A 19203-nucleotide genomic window follows, 5' to 3' on the forward strand; every position below is an offset into this window, starting at 1 on the left:
TGTCTCTGTCTCCTGGCTGCTCGGATAGATGTCTTCATGGTCTTGCTGTACTCCAAACGCTGCCTTAAGTAAGCAGCTTCTTTTGAAATCCATCAGATGTAGCCTGCGGTAGCGGCTGTTTCCCAAAGAAGTCTCTGCTGCATCGCATCTCTGCGGCCTCCTCGTGCTTCTGCTATCAACAGCTCCTGCCTACTCAAAGGACAGAAATGTGTCCAAGTCCTCTTGCTGTACCCTGAGCCTGAGCTCAATCCAGAGGACTCTGCAAGAGGTGGTTGTCAGCCGGAGCTTGCAGAAGCAGACGGAGGGCCTCAACTCGCGCTGCACTGTTGACAGTTGAGGCATAGCTACCCAGGCTTCTCTCACCAGTTCCTGGAACATGGTTGCAGTTTTCTCCATATCCTGGAGAGTTTGTATAGGAGGCTGAGCATCTTCTCTCTCCCCAGGTGGTCCTCAGAGTGGTGAAGGAAGGACAGTGTAGTCTCACGTCAGCTGCTCCCTTGTGCACATTCAGTCAGCACTCTGGCTACTGCACTGTTGGTTTGTTGTGGAGAAAACATTTGGGAGCAATTCCGACTGCCTGCTGAGTGGTGTCTTCTCCATGTCCAGAGTGCTCGTCTGTAGGACAAGTGGGCGTCTCTCATTTCCAATAGAACAGCAGGCCTGTGAGCTGATCTTGCAGCTCCCACAACTCCTGCAGTGCCTGCTCATAGCTGTCTGGATCTTGCACCAGGTGCTGGAGGAGGTTGAGCGGTCGGGACGCTCGGAATTCCTGCGGCAAGATGATCTCCGCAGGCACATCCTCATTTCCTATGAGGAAATGCTTCAGGCATTTCTCCTCCACACAGCAGCACAGGTAGCGCAAGATGTCATCCATCCGCTGCAGGAAATAGCTCCCGTGCCAGCTTTTCAAAGGGATGGTGGTCAGGAGGTGCATGAGCACTGTCCTCAGTTGGTAGAGAGAAAAAGTCTGTCCCGCCAGGATGTGGGCACCCACTAGCACATATATGAGGTTGAAAGTGTTCCACTGGTCACGGGTGGCTATGTGCTGGAAAAACTTTGCCTCAGCCACCGCACAACTCTGTGGCCAGGTTGTGCTGGGGGTAAAAGCAGCCTCTGTCTCCTGGCTGCTCAGAAAGATGTCCGTATTTTCTTGCTGGACGCCAAACACAATCTCAACAACGCAGGCTGTTTTGTGGATGTCTGTCAGATGAATCCTGCAGGAGCGCCCGGACAGCATCACATTCATGCTGCACGTCTCTGCCTCAGGCATGTATTTCCAGGCATCTGTGATCAGCACCTGGAACCATCGGACAGTCTTCTCCACATCTAGGTAGGCGTCCTCGCAGAAGTCACGTAGTAGGCTGGGGTGCTGATTTCCCAGCTCTTCCTTGGAGGTGTGGAGGAAGCACCGCATACCCATCTCCGGCTCCCTCCCGCACGTGCATTCCAGATCTACATGGATGCGGGAGTTCCTTGCTGGCAGGTCCCCTGCGGCTCCCAGATCAAGGTGGAAAATGTGCCCACGGGGGGCCGACAGGGGCACAAGCAGGCAGAAGATGGGTTCCTTCTCAGGGGGACACCAGCCTTCATAGGCACTGCCCACCCCGATGGGGCGCTCTGGCACCGGAAAGAAAGTATCTGACACCAGATACTGGCATAAGTTGATGAGGCGACCAAATAGGAGGAGTATCTGCTCACAGTTGTCTCGATGAATTTGGTGTGGCCAGAGCGCATCAGCCTGTTGCTCCTCCTGCTGCTCCTGCTTACTGATGGAGCTCTCCTCATCACTGATGTCTTCACTTCTCTGGAGCTTTTTATAGATCTTCCACATGAACCAGAGAGAAAGGAAGAGAATGCAAAGAACACTGCAAACCTTCCAGTAAGGCAACACAGAGAAGAGCAAGGCTTGAATATCCACCCTGCTCTTCTTCAGGTTGCTCTCTTCTAATTGCGGAAGCGGAAGCGGAAGCTTTTCCATCCGCTTTCGCAGAAACACCTCACGCATGCGTTCAAGAAGGCTGCAAACCTTCCGGTAAGGCAACACAGAGGACAAGGCTCGAATGCCTATCCAGCTCTGCCCCAGGTTCTCTACGTGCTGCCACTGAAGTGTCATCTGCTCTTGCAGAAACACCTCACGCTCACGCATGCGTTCCAGCGTTTCCGCGTCCAACTCATCACCAACGAAAGCCACTGTCAGCGCCAACAAGGCGAAGAAAAACGCCAAAGCCATGATCTGGAAGAGATGAGAGAGGGGAGGTCAGTGGGGCTGGGTGGGAGCTCGAGCACGGCTGGGGGAGCGGGTCCAGGAGCCACAGCCCCTGGGCTCAGGTAGGAGCGGGGCCGAGGGAGCTGGGAGGCAGCGGGGGCTGAGGCCAGCGCTGCTGCCGACTGCCCAGAGAGCCGCTCACAGGCTCCCCTGAGCGCTCGCTGCCGGCACTGCAGGCTCCCAAACCCCTCGCGGGCCGCTGTTCGCGCCCGGCCCAGCATAGCCTTCCCCCTGCTGCTGCACTCACCGCTGGCCCAGGCCAAAGTGGAGCAGCGCTGCCCGCTGCCGGCCTCGATGCCAGCCCCGCATTGTGACGCGCTGTGCCGTCACAGACGCCCCATCCCCACCCTTCGGCCCCACCCTTCGGCCCCCCTCAGCTGCCCTGGGCCTCCATGGCCGCGGCATCGGCCCTGTTCTGAGGCGCGTGGCCGGACTGGATTTCCTTTGTTTCCCTCGGGTTTTACTGCAGAGAAAGCAGCTGGCTTCATATATTGTACTACCCTAAGGGGCGATTACAGATTAAACACGTCTTGTTCTTAACCTGATTTTTTTGGTTGCATTTGCTTCAATTTCTTCAGGTTTTGTTGATGCAATATTCTTTTCATTATCAGGTCCACTTTAAATCTCAATCTTTGTCCACTCTTGACTTCATGACTGAAGAGAGGGATCTCTGAGACGAGTGTGTTTCTGCCTGTCTGCAGAGCAGTAAATAAAGCGGGCCTGTCCATCTTGAGCCTTGCCTATGTTTTTCTGAGTTCCCAGGGCCTCCCTTAGGTTTGCCTGCAGTTAGACTAGTTTTCACCAATTCTTTTACTCCTTTAAGGGATCACGACAGACTAAATAGCACACATTATGGGCAACTCTTAATGAGTATTACTGGATATCCCAGGATCTGAATCAGAACTGTAGTCTCTTGTTTATGTGAATCTTTATTCAACGTAGTTTTAAAATTTTCTTAAATGGCGTTAATTGGAGTAAACAATTCTGATCTTAGTAAGCAAGTTCCTGAGACCGGGGAATGGGAGATTCCCCTTTAGTCAGGGAAGAGGTGGTCCGTGAGTGCCTAGGAAACATTAAGGTCCATAAATCCATGGGACCTGATGGGGTGCATCCGCGGGTGCTGAGAGAGCTGGCGGAGGTTGTTGCTGAGCCTCTCTCTGTAATCTGTCAGAGGTCTTGGAGAACCGGGGAGGTGCCTGAAGGCTGGAGGACGGCCAATGTCACTCCAGTCTTCAAAAAGGGCAAGAAGGAAGATCCGGGTATCTATAGGCCAGTCAGCCTCACCTCTGTCCCAGGGAAGGTGATGGAACATCTTGTGCTGGATGCCATCTCCAGACAACTGGGTGATAAGGAGGTTATCAGGAGTACTCAGCATGGGTTCACCAAGGGGAGGTCGTGCTCGACCAACCTGGTGGCCTTTTATGAAGATGTCACTAGCTGGGTGGACAGGGGGAGGGCGGTAGATGTAGTCTACCTTGATTTCAGTAAGGCTTTTGATACTGTCCCCCATGACATCCTTATAACAAAGCTGAGGAAGTATGGGATAGATGAGTGGACGGTGAAGCGGGTCGAGAATTGGCTGACTGGCAGAGTGCAGAGGGTTCTTGTTGGTGGTGCGGTGTCTGGCTGGAGGCCTGTAACTCGCGGCGTCCCCCAGGGGTCTGTACTGGGTCCGGTCTTGTTCAACATCTTCATCAACGACCTTGATGAGGGGATAGTGACCACCCTCAGCAAGTTTGCTGATGACACGAAGTTGGGAGGACTGGCTGACACGCCTGAAGGCTGTGCTGCCATTCAGGGAGACCTGGACAGGCTGGAGAGCTGGGCAGTAAGAAACCGGATGAGGTTTAACAAAAGCAAGTGTAGAGTCTTGCATCTAGGGAGGAATAATTGCATGCACCAGTACAGGCTGGGGGAAGACATGCTGGAGAGGAGCTCTGCAGAGAGGGACCTGGGCGTCCTGGTGGATGACAGATTGACCATGAGCCAGCAGTGTGCCCTTGTAGCCAAAAAAGCCAATGGCATACTGGGGTGTATTAAAAAGAACGTGTCCAGCAGGTCGAAGGAGGTGATCCTCCCCCTCTGCTCTGCTCTGGTGAGGCCTCATCTGGAATACTGTGTCCAGTTCTGGGCTCCCCAGTACAAAAAAGACAGGGATCTCTTGGAAAGAGTCCAGCGGAGGGCCACTAAGATGGTGAAGGGCCTGGAGCATCTCCCCTATGAGGAGTGACTTAGGGAACTGGATCTGTTTAGCCTTGAGAAAAGAAGGCTGAGAGGGGACTTGATCCAGGTTTATAAATACCTGAGGTGTGGGAGCCATAGTGGTGAGGCTTCTCTCTTTTCAATAGTGCGTGGGGATAGGGCTAGGGATAATATCTCCTTCTCTGGAGATATTCAAGACCCACCTGGATGCCTACCTTTTGACGGGGTGTAGGGAGCCTGCTTTGGCAGGGGGGTTGGACTCGATGATCTCTAGAGGTCCCTTCCAACCCCTACAGTTCTGTCATTCTGTGATTCTGTGATTCTGTGATATTAATATATTAATAATAATTTGGCTTATAAAGAATATTTACTTATTAATGTGATGCAGCTGTCATTTCAATATGAAAATAAAATGCTAAATTGGAAGATCAATTGCAAAATCATTTAGCTGCAAGAAAATGTCATTAGAATGAAATAGCTTGATGGGAGAGTAAGGTAGGAAACTGAATGAGCAAAACTAAAGTCTGTTGTTCACATTTAATTGGGGTTGATTTGTGATTTTTAAAAAATTTTATTTATTTATTTATTTATTTATTTCAAAAATTAGTCTCTTACCTCTCAGACGCTTGATGTGGTCTGTCATGAACTTCATGGTTTCCTCTGGCACATTGCAGACACATTCCTTTTTCCTTTTGTATTTATTAAAGTACAGTTAGGTTACCTCCTATCATTTCACTTATCCACATAAATGATTTTGTACTGCTCCAGATAAATTATATCACTAATAAGGCACTTTAAAATAATGCTGACCTTCCTACATATAAATTGAGTGTAATATTAACGTTTAGCTATCGGTTCTTCTAGTGTTATGCTTTTGATCTTTTTTTATGACTAGCCAAAAAGGAATGTATTTGAAGTCTTATTCAGTCTAAATGTGTTGCTATAATCAACCTTACACTCTATTATTACTTGCGAAGTTTTGACTGATCTAAGCGTGTTTTCAACTATTGATTCATGTTTAATAACAGCCATATCAGGAAGACAGTCAGCGCTTTATTATTTTGTAGATTCTGCCCTTAAATCACTTGTATTAATCATGCCTGTTGACTGAATATTCAATACTCATGACTTTCCTTTGCTTTTTCCCCTCCACCTCCTTCATTTCACACTTCTATAACTTCTTTGATCTCTTATTGTCAAGTCTAGAGCCAGAGCAAAAAATCACTGAATTCTGCTTTTAGCCTATTCATTTAAATGTCAAAGAGTCAAGCTGTCATGATCTTCTGCAGTCTCTAGCACAAGTAAAATAACAGATATTTTGGGGTTTGATGCTCTACAAAGAGAAGAAAAATAAGAGGAACTATCACTCTTCTATAACATAATATTTGCTATAATAATGCATTTGCTTTCTATTCAACATCTCTCACTATCCCATCAAAATCTAATATATAAAATCAAATATATTAGTCAATTGCACCATAATTCTTCAGTTTTAATTAAATTTAGGACCTCAAGTTGGAGAAAAAATAAGACTCAAAAGTCCACATCTCCAGAAGTGGAATTTGGATATTAATTTCTTTATCTTCCTAAGTGTATGTGTCCATTTGTATTTTCACAGTATACTAAACTGGGCAAGAATTTCACCTGAAATGTCATAAACTGGAAATGTAGTGGTTTGCCGTTCTCTGGGCTAACTGTAGTTCTGCAGTGTTTCAGATGGAAGAAATTAAAGAAAAGGAGTTCCTACATCTGAAATGACTCATCTGACTCTGGATTCTGTCCTCTAATTACAGGCAGGATCAGTCTTCCCTTTTAATTCTAGTGCTGGAATCTCTGGAGATCCTGCCAACTTTATCCTTTCTGATTCCCTTTCACTATATTTTTGCTAAGCTGGAGATTTTCACTTCTGTCCTGGCTTGAATGCAGTGCTGTCAAAACTCTGCAGTTGGCACTTCCTCGGGTTACTGTTATTCTTTAGCTGAGTGAGTCTTACATATGAAAACTTTTCCTCTGCTCCCTGAACCTGTTCTGTTCTGGCCACCATTTTAAATGAAAATCATCAAGATTGTCTAACATAATAAACTGCCCTACGAATTAAATACATCACGTGCAAAAGAAATTGCTCTTAAAACCATGAAAAGAATCTGTCAAATCCTTTTTGAATTATTTCATTCATCGTATATTCTGTTTAGGGGATGCTGTAGGAAGTTCAATATTCATTCTCTGAATCTTAATGCCACTATGTTATGTAGAGATCTAGGAGTTGGAGATTCACTTAATGTCGATCCTTTCAAAGAAATATTTCTCCCAGTAAAACTGTTATTCCAGCTGTCTTCTCTATATATATGTTTAATACTTGTGAGCAGTTAATTACAAGAAAAAATGTAGATTGAGTGGAATATTATGGCTTCAGTATGATATAAATAAAAGTAATTTTACCAGTATTTGTCTACTTGAAAGTAGATATTTGAGCAATGATTATTTCCATAAAATAAGGAAATATTTTTTATCTTCTCAATACCTGTAGTATTTACTGTGGACTATAAACAGAGAAAAGAAATGACCACTTTTGGAAATGTTATGGATTTTTTGCTTATTTTTGCTTAGTTTGCCTTTTCTAATCAGAAAGGGGAAAATACAGTCATATTCCTGAAATTATCCAGTCAGTGACAGTGGAGATGAAGAGAACCATAGTTAATCACAAAATCCCCCCTCAAAGGTTGAACTTGCTCATATCTGGAAGTATTAGAAAAAAGTGTACAGGTATACACCCAATTCTGTATAAAATCACTGCAAAAAGAAATTATCTCCAGAGTTTTAAAATCCCAGCTATGACAACAAAAACATGATTGGATTTCTAGTTTGGTCAGAGCAAAGACATGCTTGATAGCCTCTTAATCTAAGAGAATAATCTTCTGTTGCCAAAATTCTTAAAACTAAAATCATGTATTAGGCCACGATATGAAATTAAACCAAAATATACGATTAGAGAATAAAGTTATCCATGACACTGAAATTGTCTCAGCAAAAAGAAAGCTGTCAAATTCTGTTAGTCATTGGCATTATTTCACTATGATCAAAGTAAATAAACAAGATACATTTCTAAAATAAAGCATAGTTATTATCTTCAGGATTAGCGTTCTTTACTTCCTACTGGCCTCTGCAAAATACACCACCACCTTCAGCTCACACTATTGATATTGACTCCAACATTGTATTGAAGAGCTCCACAGTGGGTCCAGAGTGAGACCATTCTAAAGTTTCTGCCCCCACTACTGGGAGTATGTGTACTGAATGCTAGCACTACGCTAAAAGCAAGCCTTTGCATACAGTAAAAGTATCCATCCTCAGTCTTAAAGAAATATGAAGCCATAGTGGTTATGAATAGTAGCTCTGTTTTTTACTATGCAAATTTTGACAGGTGTGTTGGTTAGGTGAGCCAGAGAAGATTTTTATTCCCAGACCTGAACCATACAAGCTTATGCATAGACCTCAAATTCAGTGAGTAGGATGACCTGCAAAGTAGAGTACAGGCCTGATAAAATCTGTGTTCCCAATACAGTTAACTCCAGAATATACAGCCAAACAACAACTCCCAGATGAACTAAATATCCAAGCTGGAACCATAACCTGTCATTCCTCATGTAAGCATCCACATCTATGAAGAGACAAACTCCCTCAAGAAGGACTTGGAGAATATGCCCCATGAGGAGCAACTAAAGGGACCGGGGCTGTTTAGTCGGGGGAATAGAAAGCTGAGGGGAGACCTTATTGCTTTCTTCAAATAACTGAAAAGTGATTGCAATGAGAGCAGAGTTGGTCTCTTCTCACTGATGACAGGTGACAGGATGAGGGGAAATGGCCAGGGGAGGTTTAGGGTAGGTTGGATATCAGGAAAAACTTCTTTACAGAAAGGGTTGTTAAGCACTGAAATAGGCTCCCCAGGGAGATTGTTGAGTCACCATACCTGGATGTGTTTAAAAACCATTTGAATGTGGTGCTCAGGGACATGACTTAGCAGAGGGTTGTTAGTGAGGGTAGTATGGTTAGTTTGTGTTGGACTTGATCACTGTGAAGGTCTTTTCCAACTGGAGCAATTCTATGATTCCTGTATGAGTCTGCAGTCCTTACAAGCAGGAAGCTAGAAAATAAAGATTTCCAAGCCCTTTTTATTCTTACTCTATCCTTATAACAATGGTAATTAGAGCCAGGAAATAAATCCCTGAGCTAAATGAGATCCTGTTATTTCGATCCTATTAACACCATGCCCTCTTCCTACCCCTGCAGGCACTTTTGAATCCAGAAGTAATCACAGCTCTGATTATGTATATTCTCAAATTCTAACCCTAACAACACTCCTGAATTTTAACCCTAATTATACTTAACTTTAATTATTGAGGGGCCAATTGTGCCTCAAAAGGGAACATGACTCATTGGACTTTTCCCTAATTCTTAGGCCCTTCAGTGACTGTTAATAAAAATAAAATTTTTAAGGTTTATTCCCAAGACTCTCCCAAAACCTCCATTCTACTCCAATCACTGTTCACAGCCTATGTGTACATTGAATAAAACATGAAACTGTCTAAGAATCAAACACAGACTTACAGAACTGTTTGAGTTGGAAGGTGCCCTTAAAGATCATCCAGTCCAACTCGCAATTAAATGGAACATCTACAGCAGAGATTCTGTTGCTCATAGCCCTGTCCACCCCAACCTTGAATATCTCCATGGATAGGACATCCATCACCTCTCTGGGCAACCAGTTCCAGCGTCTCATCTTCCTTATTGTAAAATTCTTCCTTACATCCAACCTAAATCTTTCCTCTTTAACTTTCAAACCATTTCCCCTTGTCCTATCACAACAGAGCCTGATAAAGAAGCTGAATCACTGAACAGTGAGACTTGCGTGATCTAGTTTATTTTCTAGGTTACAAAGACTTCCTGATTTTAAAAATCATTCACAAATCCTTGCCTTTGAACAATTATTGTATGTGTCTAATTGCTGAACAAAATCAGGGGATTATTTCTCTACACATGCTATACTACTACACACGCTTTGCTAAAAATCATCCAATTCCAACCCCCTTTTGTGGGCCAGCTGCCATCCACCAGATCAGGCTGCCCAGGTCCAATACAACCTGGCCTTGACCACCTGCAGGGATGGGATATCCACAGTCTCTCACAGTCTGTGCCAGGACCTTACTCCTCTCTGAGTAAAAATTTCCTCCTAACATCTAACATAAATTTCTCCCCTTTAAATTTTTTCCCCTTTGTCCCATCACTTTTCCAAGAAAACACAGAGCAATCTTATTTTACTTATTCACACTTTATTTACACTTTTTTTTTTTTACACTTTATTTATTTACACTTATTTACACCTGTGCAACGTGGTGTAGGGAACCTGCTTTGGCAGGGGGGTTGGACTCGATGATCTCTAGAGGTCCCTTCCAACCCCTACAATTCTGTGATTTTGTGATTCTGTGATTCTGAAAATAAAAGACAATCATGCACACAGATTATTTGTCCAAAATTTAATTTATCCAAAATCTTACATATTATTTATCATAATTTGAGTACTGAAGAAATGTAATTAAGGAGGCGTGCTGAAGTTAATATCACACTTTTTTAATCTTTCGTGATCTCAAAACATCTTACATATTTGAAAATTAAACTTTATGGCACTGTTAACTATAGCACTGTAAAAGAAAAGGACATAGCTTATATACTAAAAGCAGACATCTTTGCCACATAAACTTCAGCATCCAAGGAAAAGACTATTTTTGCAAGTATCAACACTACATCTCTGGGATTCAGGCTTACGTTTCTTGTTCAGTTGACTATTCATAAAAAATTCAGATTATATTAACAAAACAATTCAGTAACATCACAAAAAGGAAAAAAAAAAAGCTATTTTATTTTATAAAATGATCTAAAATCCATTTTTTTATGTGTTTGGTGTGGGGTATTCTTTATTTGTTTGTTTTCCTTTCAATTTTTGTGTTATATAAAACCAAGCTAGGAAAAGGGCTATATGTTTTGTAAACTTAGCTGAATAAAATTCAAGTGATTTATTTTTATGAATTTAATTGAATATCTAAACTTATCAGTCACTCATATACCAAGGTCATTACTAATTACAAGGAAATCTTGCTGCTACCTTCCCTTTTCACAACAGTCTCCTGTTTGTTATCTGTTTATTGCTTGGGTGTTGTATTGTCTGGTGCACAACTACATTTGTATTGGACTTTATTATCAGTTCTCTGGTGATGCAGACAACTAGATTATACATTGCACAGCAGTATTGTTGCTTTTTCTTACTCTGCAGAAGATGGTAGCATCATGGAGGCTGTCACTGGGAAATTAACCCAAACTGCAGCAGAATTGCCTGAAGGACCATAAGAACAAGAGCTGGCATGTCATGGTCGGAAAAACCTGCCTTGTCATCTGGAATGTGACTTGTCTTTCATGCCACTGTCACCACTATTGAAACACAACACCCACCACCTCACTGTGCTCACATCCACTGTTTGGTCCCAGAAATGTTTGGTGAATGTCAATGAATTATAATTGGTACAATTTTTGCTTCACAGAGGAATTCAGTTCCAGACCTTTGCTTCATATGCTCTTCTATGTCTGACACCATTTTGTCAGAGTACCTCTCTGCTGCTTTCTGTCATACAGCAATATAATATAATGGAATGTTGGTGGGAAGTTGTACTTGCTACTGCCGTGCCATCAATATCTGCGTCTAACTTCATGAGCCAACAAATAGGAAGCATTGCTTTTGGAGAAGACATCATGCATTGTAAAGCATTTTTCTGGGGGGGGGGGGAAGTACACATTCAAAGAATACTGAAGACAAAGCAAGAACAATCCTAGCTGTTAAAAAATTAAGCAGAGGCAAAGGCTTAATCTAAATCTTCACTATACATTTTATAGTGTGAATTTGCATATTCCTAAAGAAAATTAGTCTTTTCACAAATTTGCTGAATTTGCAATGTTTATGATATTGATAAATTTGGCTGTATGGTGGATTGAAAGATACTTATGGCATTTAATGTAGAAAAAATAACCTTTGTTTCAAAGGTGATGACTGGTGGTAACATTTGTTTGGCCTTATGGTCAAAGGCACTTCTATAACCTCTTCTTCTCCATGGGATACAGAGAGTATCTAATGGACATTCACATCATGGTATCTCCAACTGTGAAATGTAATTACTAAAGAAAGAATATTTTATAGCTGTAAATAATACAATAGATATCTCAGTCACATTTCTGCATCCAAAATTTTGTGGTTAGTCCTTGCCAAGACAAAGACAGAATAATACAATGTAATTTCGGGAAAGTATGTAAGAATTCATAGCATGAACAAAAACAAAATGGTTTATTTCAGATAAGAATTAATTGAAGAATGCACGATAAACTGAAGAGCTAATGATATTAAAAAGATGTATTGGGTCCTGCTCTTCTGCATATCTTATGTAATGATAATGAGCTAATATGGCCTCTTTGCTAGACGATGCTGGGACCCATACCTTCATCAGTAAATCAGCATGTTAGAGCTCTGTGTCAAGAATATCAGAGAATGGGCATGAAATCTCAGAATTAATGTAAGTTGTCTAGTATCAGACTGAAGATCTATGATTTTGTTGCCCCAGATTTAATCTTCCTCTGATATCAGGTGATTCTTGAATGCTTACTGCTTTACTGAAGTCAGCAGCCATGGCATAACACTGTGTCAAAGTGCTGGATATTCAAGCCACAGTTCTCATCAGGATATCTTCTAGTGTATAGAAGACTATTCCCCTGGAGAGGAGGAGGAAAGGATAGGCACAGTAAAACACACATACACCTACTGTGGAATTTCTGATACTAAACATTACAGAAGTGTTACAGGAATAATTGTAACATCTGCAGTTTTGTTTCTTTTGAGATTTCCTGGAGTATAATTCCAAGTTTATCTTTCTCCAAATGACAAATCTGGATTCGTTTTCATGTAACAGATAGCACTGTTCCTAACTGAACAGTTCTGAATCTTTGGAAGGGATTTGCAGTCTGTCCTTTTCCATTCCCTTCTACTGATGTCTCATTCTTAGCTATGTCACATCCTCCGCAAGCTTACTTTTCCAACACCAACTAAAGTTCTTTTTTCCAGGTCTCCTTTATTCTGCCACACCCTCCCTCAGCCCCAAGTTTTCACTAAGTGTTTAAAAATTCATCTGTGCAATCATTGTTGCTCTTCAGTTTCCCCTTGTTTCTGGCCAGGCCACCTTGCACCATTACTTTCCCCATGCCCATTAATTGCTTTGTTTCCTCTGTTGCCGAGTCTCCCAATCAGTCTCTCAAAGTCACCTTTTTTTTTTTTTCCAACCCTACCCCAGACCAGCATCCCAACTTTTTTTTTTTTTTTTTTTTTTTTTTTTTTTCATTTTGCCATTTGTGTTTTTCTTGTTCTATTTGCATAACTTTGTGGCTGTCTACAGCAGCTACAACCTGTACGACAATGGGAAAATCAGATTGTGGTAACTGACAGATGGTCTTTTTTTTCCTGATAATGATGTTAAAATTGCTATGAATTCTTAGATTACTCATAAAAATTGACCAGAGCATTACTCTCCACTGACATGGAAATGAAGTCAATTAACCAAAAAAGTAAAATTGTCTTTCCAAACAGCTATTCAAACCAGTAAAGAAAATAATACACATGTTAAAAAACTAAATTCAACTTTTCTTTTTGCCTGGAATATGTTCAGGATGCAAAAAGAGGAGGCTACTAAGTGGTGTAGGCCATGAACTAGCATCTGAAGCTCGAGCTTGACAGATGTCCAGTGTTCGATGGGCCTCTAGAATTCAAATTACTCCCAGATTAGCCAGCATATCTCCAGTAATAAAGGAGAATAATGATTTCAGCTCTCTTATTTATTCATTTTACACTGAGTCTTAAAGCCATAAAACACTGTGCTGATGGATGCAAATTGTCTCAGACAATTAGCTACGATTGTACAAAAGCAAATTTGAAGTCTCTCCAGTTTAATAAGCAAGATGCCTTGGATTGCATTTCAAATATTAGTGAAGTAAACAAAACAACAGCAACAACAAAAAAGGCACGTAGTAAGCAGACAGATGTGTAATATCCAGGGTGTGACTAGGAAGCACTTAGCACTTTTAAAAATATAAATCTGCAATGAGGACACTTCAGGAAAACAAAAGCAAAGCTAGAGCTCATGCAAATCTGCACATCTTTTGTGTAGTATGAAGTAATAATCTTATCTTAATGTTAGTAGCTCTGTAATCTTGCTTCTTAAAATATTTTTTGTTTGACTGCTAGGTCAAGATTTATTATGTTTACAAATTCTTTGTTAGAGGTACAAAGTTATGCCATTCTATCAATAACACAGAAAATTTCTCTGCTGTACAACTGACGGGTTTTTCTGCAAACAGTCCCGAAGAATAATTTTACTATGAAAAAAAAAATAAAAAATAATAATTTTCCTTCTGTTTTGCCAAATAACCACACTTCGATATTTCGATTTTTCAAGTTGTACTTTAGATATTTCCCTAAGTTTGTTTGTTTGTTTGATTAGTACAGTTTTCCTGGGAATGCAGCATGGATTTGAACCAAAAGTTTGAGAGGTACCCAGCTTGACTCAATTGGTCCCACTGAAATACATTTCTCTGGTTGGTCCTGAGGAGTTTGAAGTTGGAGGTGGATTGAGCCCTGGTTATTCATAAAAGAACTTGAAGGAAGTGTCAGATGTGATGATTTAATTAGTTTCACACTGAAGATGTCTATTGCCCTTATGGGCATTAAAAAAATCATGATTTTATTTGTACAGATTAAATTCATGACAGAAGCACAACAAATCTAGGGAATCCTGAAATAACAGCTTTACTCACTTTCTGCGGAACTTGTACAGCAGGAACACTGTGTTTCCAGCACATCACAGTGATGGCAGGTATACTGAATGATTCTGTGGAAGCCTTTATCACAGTCTCCTGTATTATATACCTAACCACAGTAGTTCAGTAGACCTTTATTCATTGGCTCAGAGTTGCATCTGTCCCATTTGCCTGTTTTAGCTCTGAAGTTATGATAAATGGCTTCTGTGAAGTTGACAGCAAAGCTGAAACAGTGGTAAAGGCTGAGAATGGATGATAACTTTTTAAAGTATCAGTTTTTACAAAACTGATGTGAACATAGTAGGGATCTACAAATCACTGCTTCTTATTATGTACAGTGACAATGAGAAGCTCTGTGATTTCATATAATTGGTCCCAAATGAGTGAGTAAATTTTTTAGTGTTGTGAAGAGGGAAAATATTGTAAATGTGAGATGAACATAAGTAAGTAATATGCTTCATATTAGGCAATGAATCAATGAAAGAGTAGAAAAACCATCCCAGAGTTTATCTTGGTGAAACTGACCTTTGGTATCAAGACTGCAGTTACTTTATCAGCAGAAAAGAACTGCAAAGGATATCAATTAATTATTAGAAAGAGACAGAGGCAAGAAGAAAAGACCTTGGTTCTCATTTAGCCTAAGGACTTTTCTGCTGCACTAACAGTGCAAATGAAATTACAAAGCGTGTGAAAATTGCATTTGCAGTTGCAGAACAGTAAAGTGGGTTTTTTGTGTAGATGTCAGTTGGATTCCTTCTGTGTATTTCCTGCTTTCCAACACATCTGCTATTGAGATGAGAATGGTCCTGAAGGACATACTCAGTATGTGTTAGCAGTCCGAGTGTGCTCTGGTACTTCACAATGATTGTTTCAGCCTAAAGTTGGGTCCAAAATAAGATATACCTAATACCTAATACCTATACCTGTCTGGTGGAGGTTGGGGTATTTCAATGCATGATTTGCTCAGCAAAACAGTTTTGTATAATTGAGTACAGAAAATTTACATTTAAAATATTTTTTTTCCCTCAACTTCTGACGTACATAAGGTCTATCTTTCTGATGGGATTTTTGTTAAGCCAAGTAAAAACAGCATGAGTTTTTATGTCTTAATTCAAATTTTCATTTAGCAAATTTCTTCCTGCCTTCAGCAATAAAATCTTATTAAAAGAAAAAAAGAGAAAAAAAAAAAAAAGAAAAAAGAAAAACAGGCAATAAAATCAGTCTTGAGAGCAATCTTTGACCATCTCTGTAATAAATTCCTTCCAAACTGAAAGTTTTACCTGTTTTATTTTTTTATTTGTTTTCCTTGAATCCATAGATAGTGCCACATTCCACTTCCTCAGAAAAACCAACTTAGGCAACTGTCACTGATTTGGAGAGAAGCTGCAATTTTTCCATGTTCTATTTACTCTACATCCTTAATTACTTTATATTCAGCCTTATCATTTTATAACATTAATAAGATCCTACAGAATGTCTCTCAAGTCTGAGTCAAATTACGCCAAAGAATGAATGTCCAGTCCTTTACCCAAATCTGATAACATTAAAGTTTCCTTTCCCACTGTTCAACTTTATTTCAGAACTTAGAAGCTCTTAAACTTTTTTTTTTTATATATATATATCTTTTTATTTTTAAGGTTTTTCTTGGTAAAATTTTAGTCAGCTTGGCTTTTGGCAACTCTTACTTTATTCATCTTTTTCCTACCCTTCAATGCACAACTTTCTTTGCTGATCAATCCCCTTTTCATACCCTGTAGGCACCCTTCAGATATTCTCTGTAAGAAGCTATAAATCAAATGTGAGATTTCATATTTTTCATGTCTAGTGCAAAGTATTTTTGAAATCATATAATTTAACATTTATTTAAAGCCAGTGTTATGGTTTAGCAAATACAGATATCTATCGGCATATCTGCACAATCCATAGTGCATACCAGTTGGTGTCAAAGTAGTAATTAAATACATTGCAAAAGCAAATCAGGTCCTCCAAATGTTAATCTCATTATCACCTTCTCAGCACTGCTTGCCAGAAAGTTAACAGCCGTTAAAGCTCTGCTGCTCATCCAATCAGAATATTAAATTAATCAGTATGGTCTGACACAAATATTGCCAGTGGTGTTAATCCTTCGCTTTGTACATAGCGAATGGGGAAAATAAGCAGCTGTCTATGGAACTTGATGCATTACGATTAATATTTCAAGTTTGCATCCCACTTTGGAATGTTTTATGTCATGGTGTGCAATGTTGGTATGAAAAGTTTCTCAGAGACTGGAAAATGCATCTTGTGTCTGGTTCCCAAGCACTTTTCCTCCTCTGTGCTCCCCTAGCAATGGTCACAGACTTTTTCTCTGTTCTCTCTGTCTGTGCTGTCAGATGATTTCCTGGCATACTTTTAAGAAACGTGCCAGCAGTCTATGAAATCAGATATGATTAGATCGATGTATCCAGACAGGCTCCAGCATTCAACAGGCATCTGCTGTAGGAAGCTGTCTGAATCACAATCTAGCATTGTTCCTTCAGATGTATTTTGAGGATCACAAAAGCTATATAGTGATTTTTTATTTCTTTATTATTTTTTAATCCTATTATTATTTTTGCTATAAGCAGACAAACATTGTGTGAAAATGGCTGAAGGAATTCTCCTGTGCTGTAAATCTTGGCTAATGAAAGGTGTTGTGTTCTTGGAGACGTGGATACTGTTCGGCTGAGGCCTTTGCCCTGCTTTTGTTATGATAGTTGCAGCAAAGACTCGATCCTGTCAGAATTAATCATGGGTAATAATAAAAAAGTAAAATGTACATAATTCCACTTTTCATGTGGATGCTTCTATTTATAAATAATGTAAGGCTATAAAAAGCATGCTTACAGCCTTCCAAAGTTACAACTGTGTGAGTGCATCTGGATGTGCATGTATATGTGGACACACATAAATGAGAACGTACATAAATGGGAGAAAGCACAGGTGTGTCTGACCATGTATAGAGCTGCCTAAATACTTCTGCATGTGCATATGTATATTAACACAGACTATACATACATGCATATCCTCATACTGTAAGAAGAATAAATATTCATTGCTCATTTTAATAATTCATCATAATAAATATTTATATAACATACACAATGATGTGTTGTGGTATAAATGTTTCAGTGACAAGAGTTGGGGCTGAATACATTATTTATGAGTGACAAAGCCACAAGTAAGTCATGCAGGTCAGCAATAAAATCCTTCCACTTCACTGTCATGAATTTCTCACATATTATTAACAGAAGAGAAGATTTTTTTTTAAATTCTCAAACTGTTTTAAAATGGTCAGACTCGTTATTTTCCCTCTTTATGACCAGAATCCAAAAGGAGTGCAACAGCATACTGAAATTTAACATTATACAATGTATTTTTTGCTACAGTTGTACCAGCTTACTCGGCTCTCATTCATTAACAGGGAGCAAAGACAGCACTGAAACAGAGATATTATTTATTACCTATCACGTTTTGAAAGTTGACCTGTGCTTCAGACAAGAACACAGTCTGACACTCAGCAAAAAGTAGCATAATAAATTTTCCAGGACTCAGTTACACATTTCCTTGTTGGTTGTTTTTATTTATTTTCAATAGGGTGTAAGTGCTAGAAAATCTTCATGTGGAATAACTGTTTCACTGAAAGTAGGATTTTCTTTTTCTATTTAATTGAAGAGCCAGTTGTCTGAAGCTGTTCAGAGGTGTGGAATATTCAAGCCAGCATTAGAGAAGATGCACTAGTGACTGGATAAAGATGAGACAGTCAAAGGTAACTCATAAATTGAAGCACATGATGAACTTTATTTATAGCATGGTTTAGCAATTTATCACGTGATTATGCAATTTATCTCATTGCTATTGCCATTACTCAATTAGTAACGTGCATTGATTTGCAAGTTTTTCACTGTATTTTCACTAGTTTTGATAAGAGGTGAATTTCTTCAGATCTGTAAGATATTATAAACAAATATACACAGAATATTTTTCTAATATTATACAATGCAGATCTTCTATTGCAACGATCCAGAAAATAAAAATACATTTTAGATTAAACTAACTTTATCTTAAATGCTGACATGTGTGTAATGTCTCTGTCACATTATCAATGGGTATATGTATATGTGTGTGTTTGTGTATAGATATAAACACGTATGCAAAATAGCACATATTTATATATATATATGTTACTCTACTCTTTTTTGTTTTTTTACACACTTTTACATCTGTCATTTGGAAGAAGGAAAAGAGGGTACCAAGCAAAGGAATATATTGCCTCTGTCACATTAGCAAGAAACTGCTGATACCAATACCTTGCAACCCCCTGAAACATAATACCAGTATCTCTTCTTCCAAGCCCCTAAGCCTAACTGTGCATATTTTCATTAATTATAATTTGGAGGAGACGGAGGGTTTCTTTGAGGTGACAGACAAACAGCAGGATATCATGAATATGTATTGCATGTCTGAGAAAATAAATTAACAGGGGCCATCCACTCTGGTGACCCACTTAGGCTGTCATTGGTGAGTGTGACAGGAAGGTTCTGTAAGGACTGAATTTGCATGACAGACTTTTCTCCTGATCAACTAATTTACCTTATGCATTTAGATTATTTTAAGCACTACACGGCAGTCAGATAATTAATCACTAAATCACCAATAGTGACATTAAGGTACAAGCAATACATTATTGCTGATTACCACTTAAAACTCTAGCTTGTTGGGCTTCAGTTCAAAAATTGATGTAATTTTACACTGAGTGATGAAATACATCATCTGATATGTTCATAAGGTTAGGTGTTTGGGGAAGGAGGTTGGTA

The sequence above is a fragment of the Coturnix japonica genome, chromosome 3, assembly GCF_054131305.1.
Source record: "Coturnix japonica strain WE chromosome 3, WE-NBRP24, whole genome shotgun sequence".
NCBI classification, from domain to species: Eukaryota; Metazoa; Chordata; class Aves; order Galliformes; family Phasianidae; genus Coturnix; species Coturnix japonica.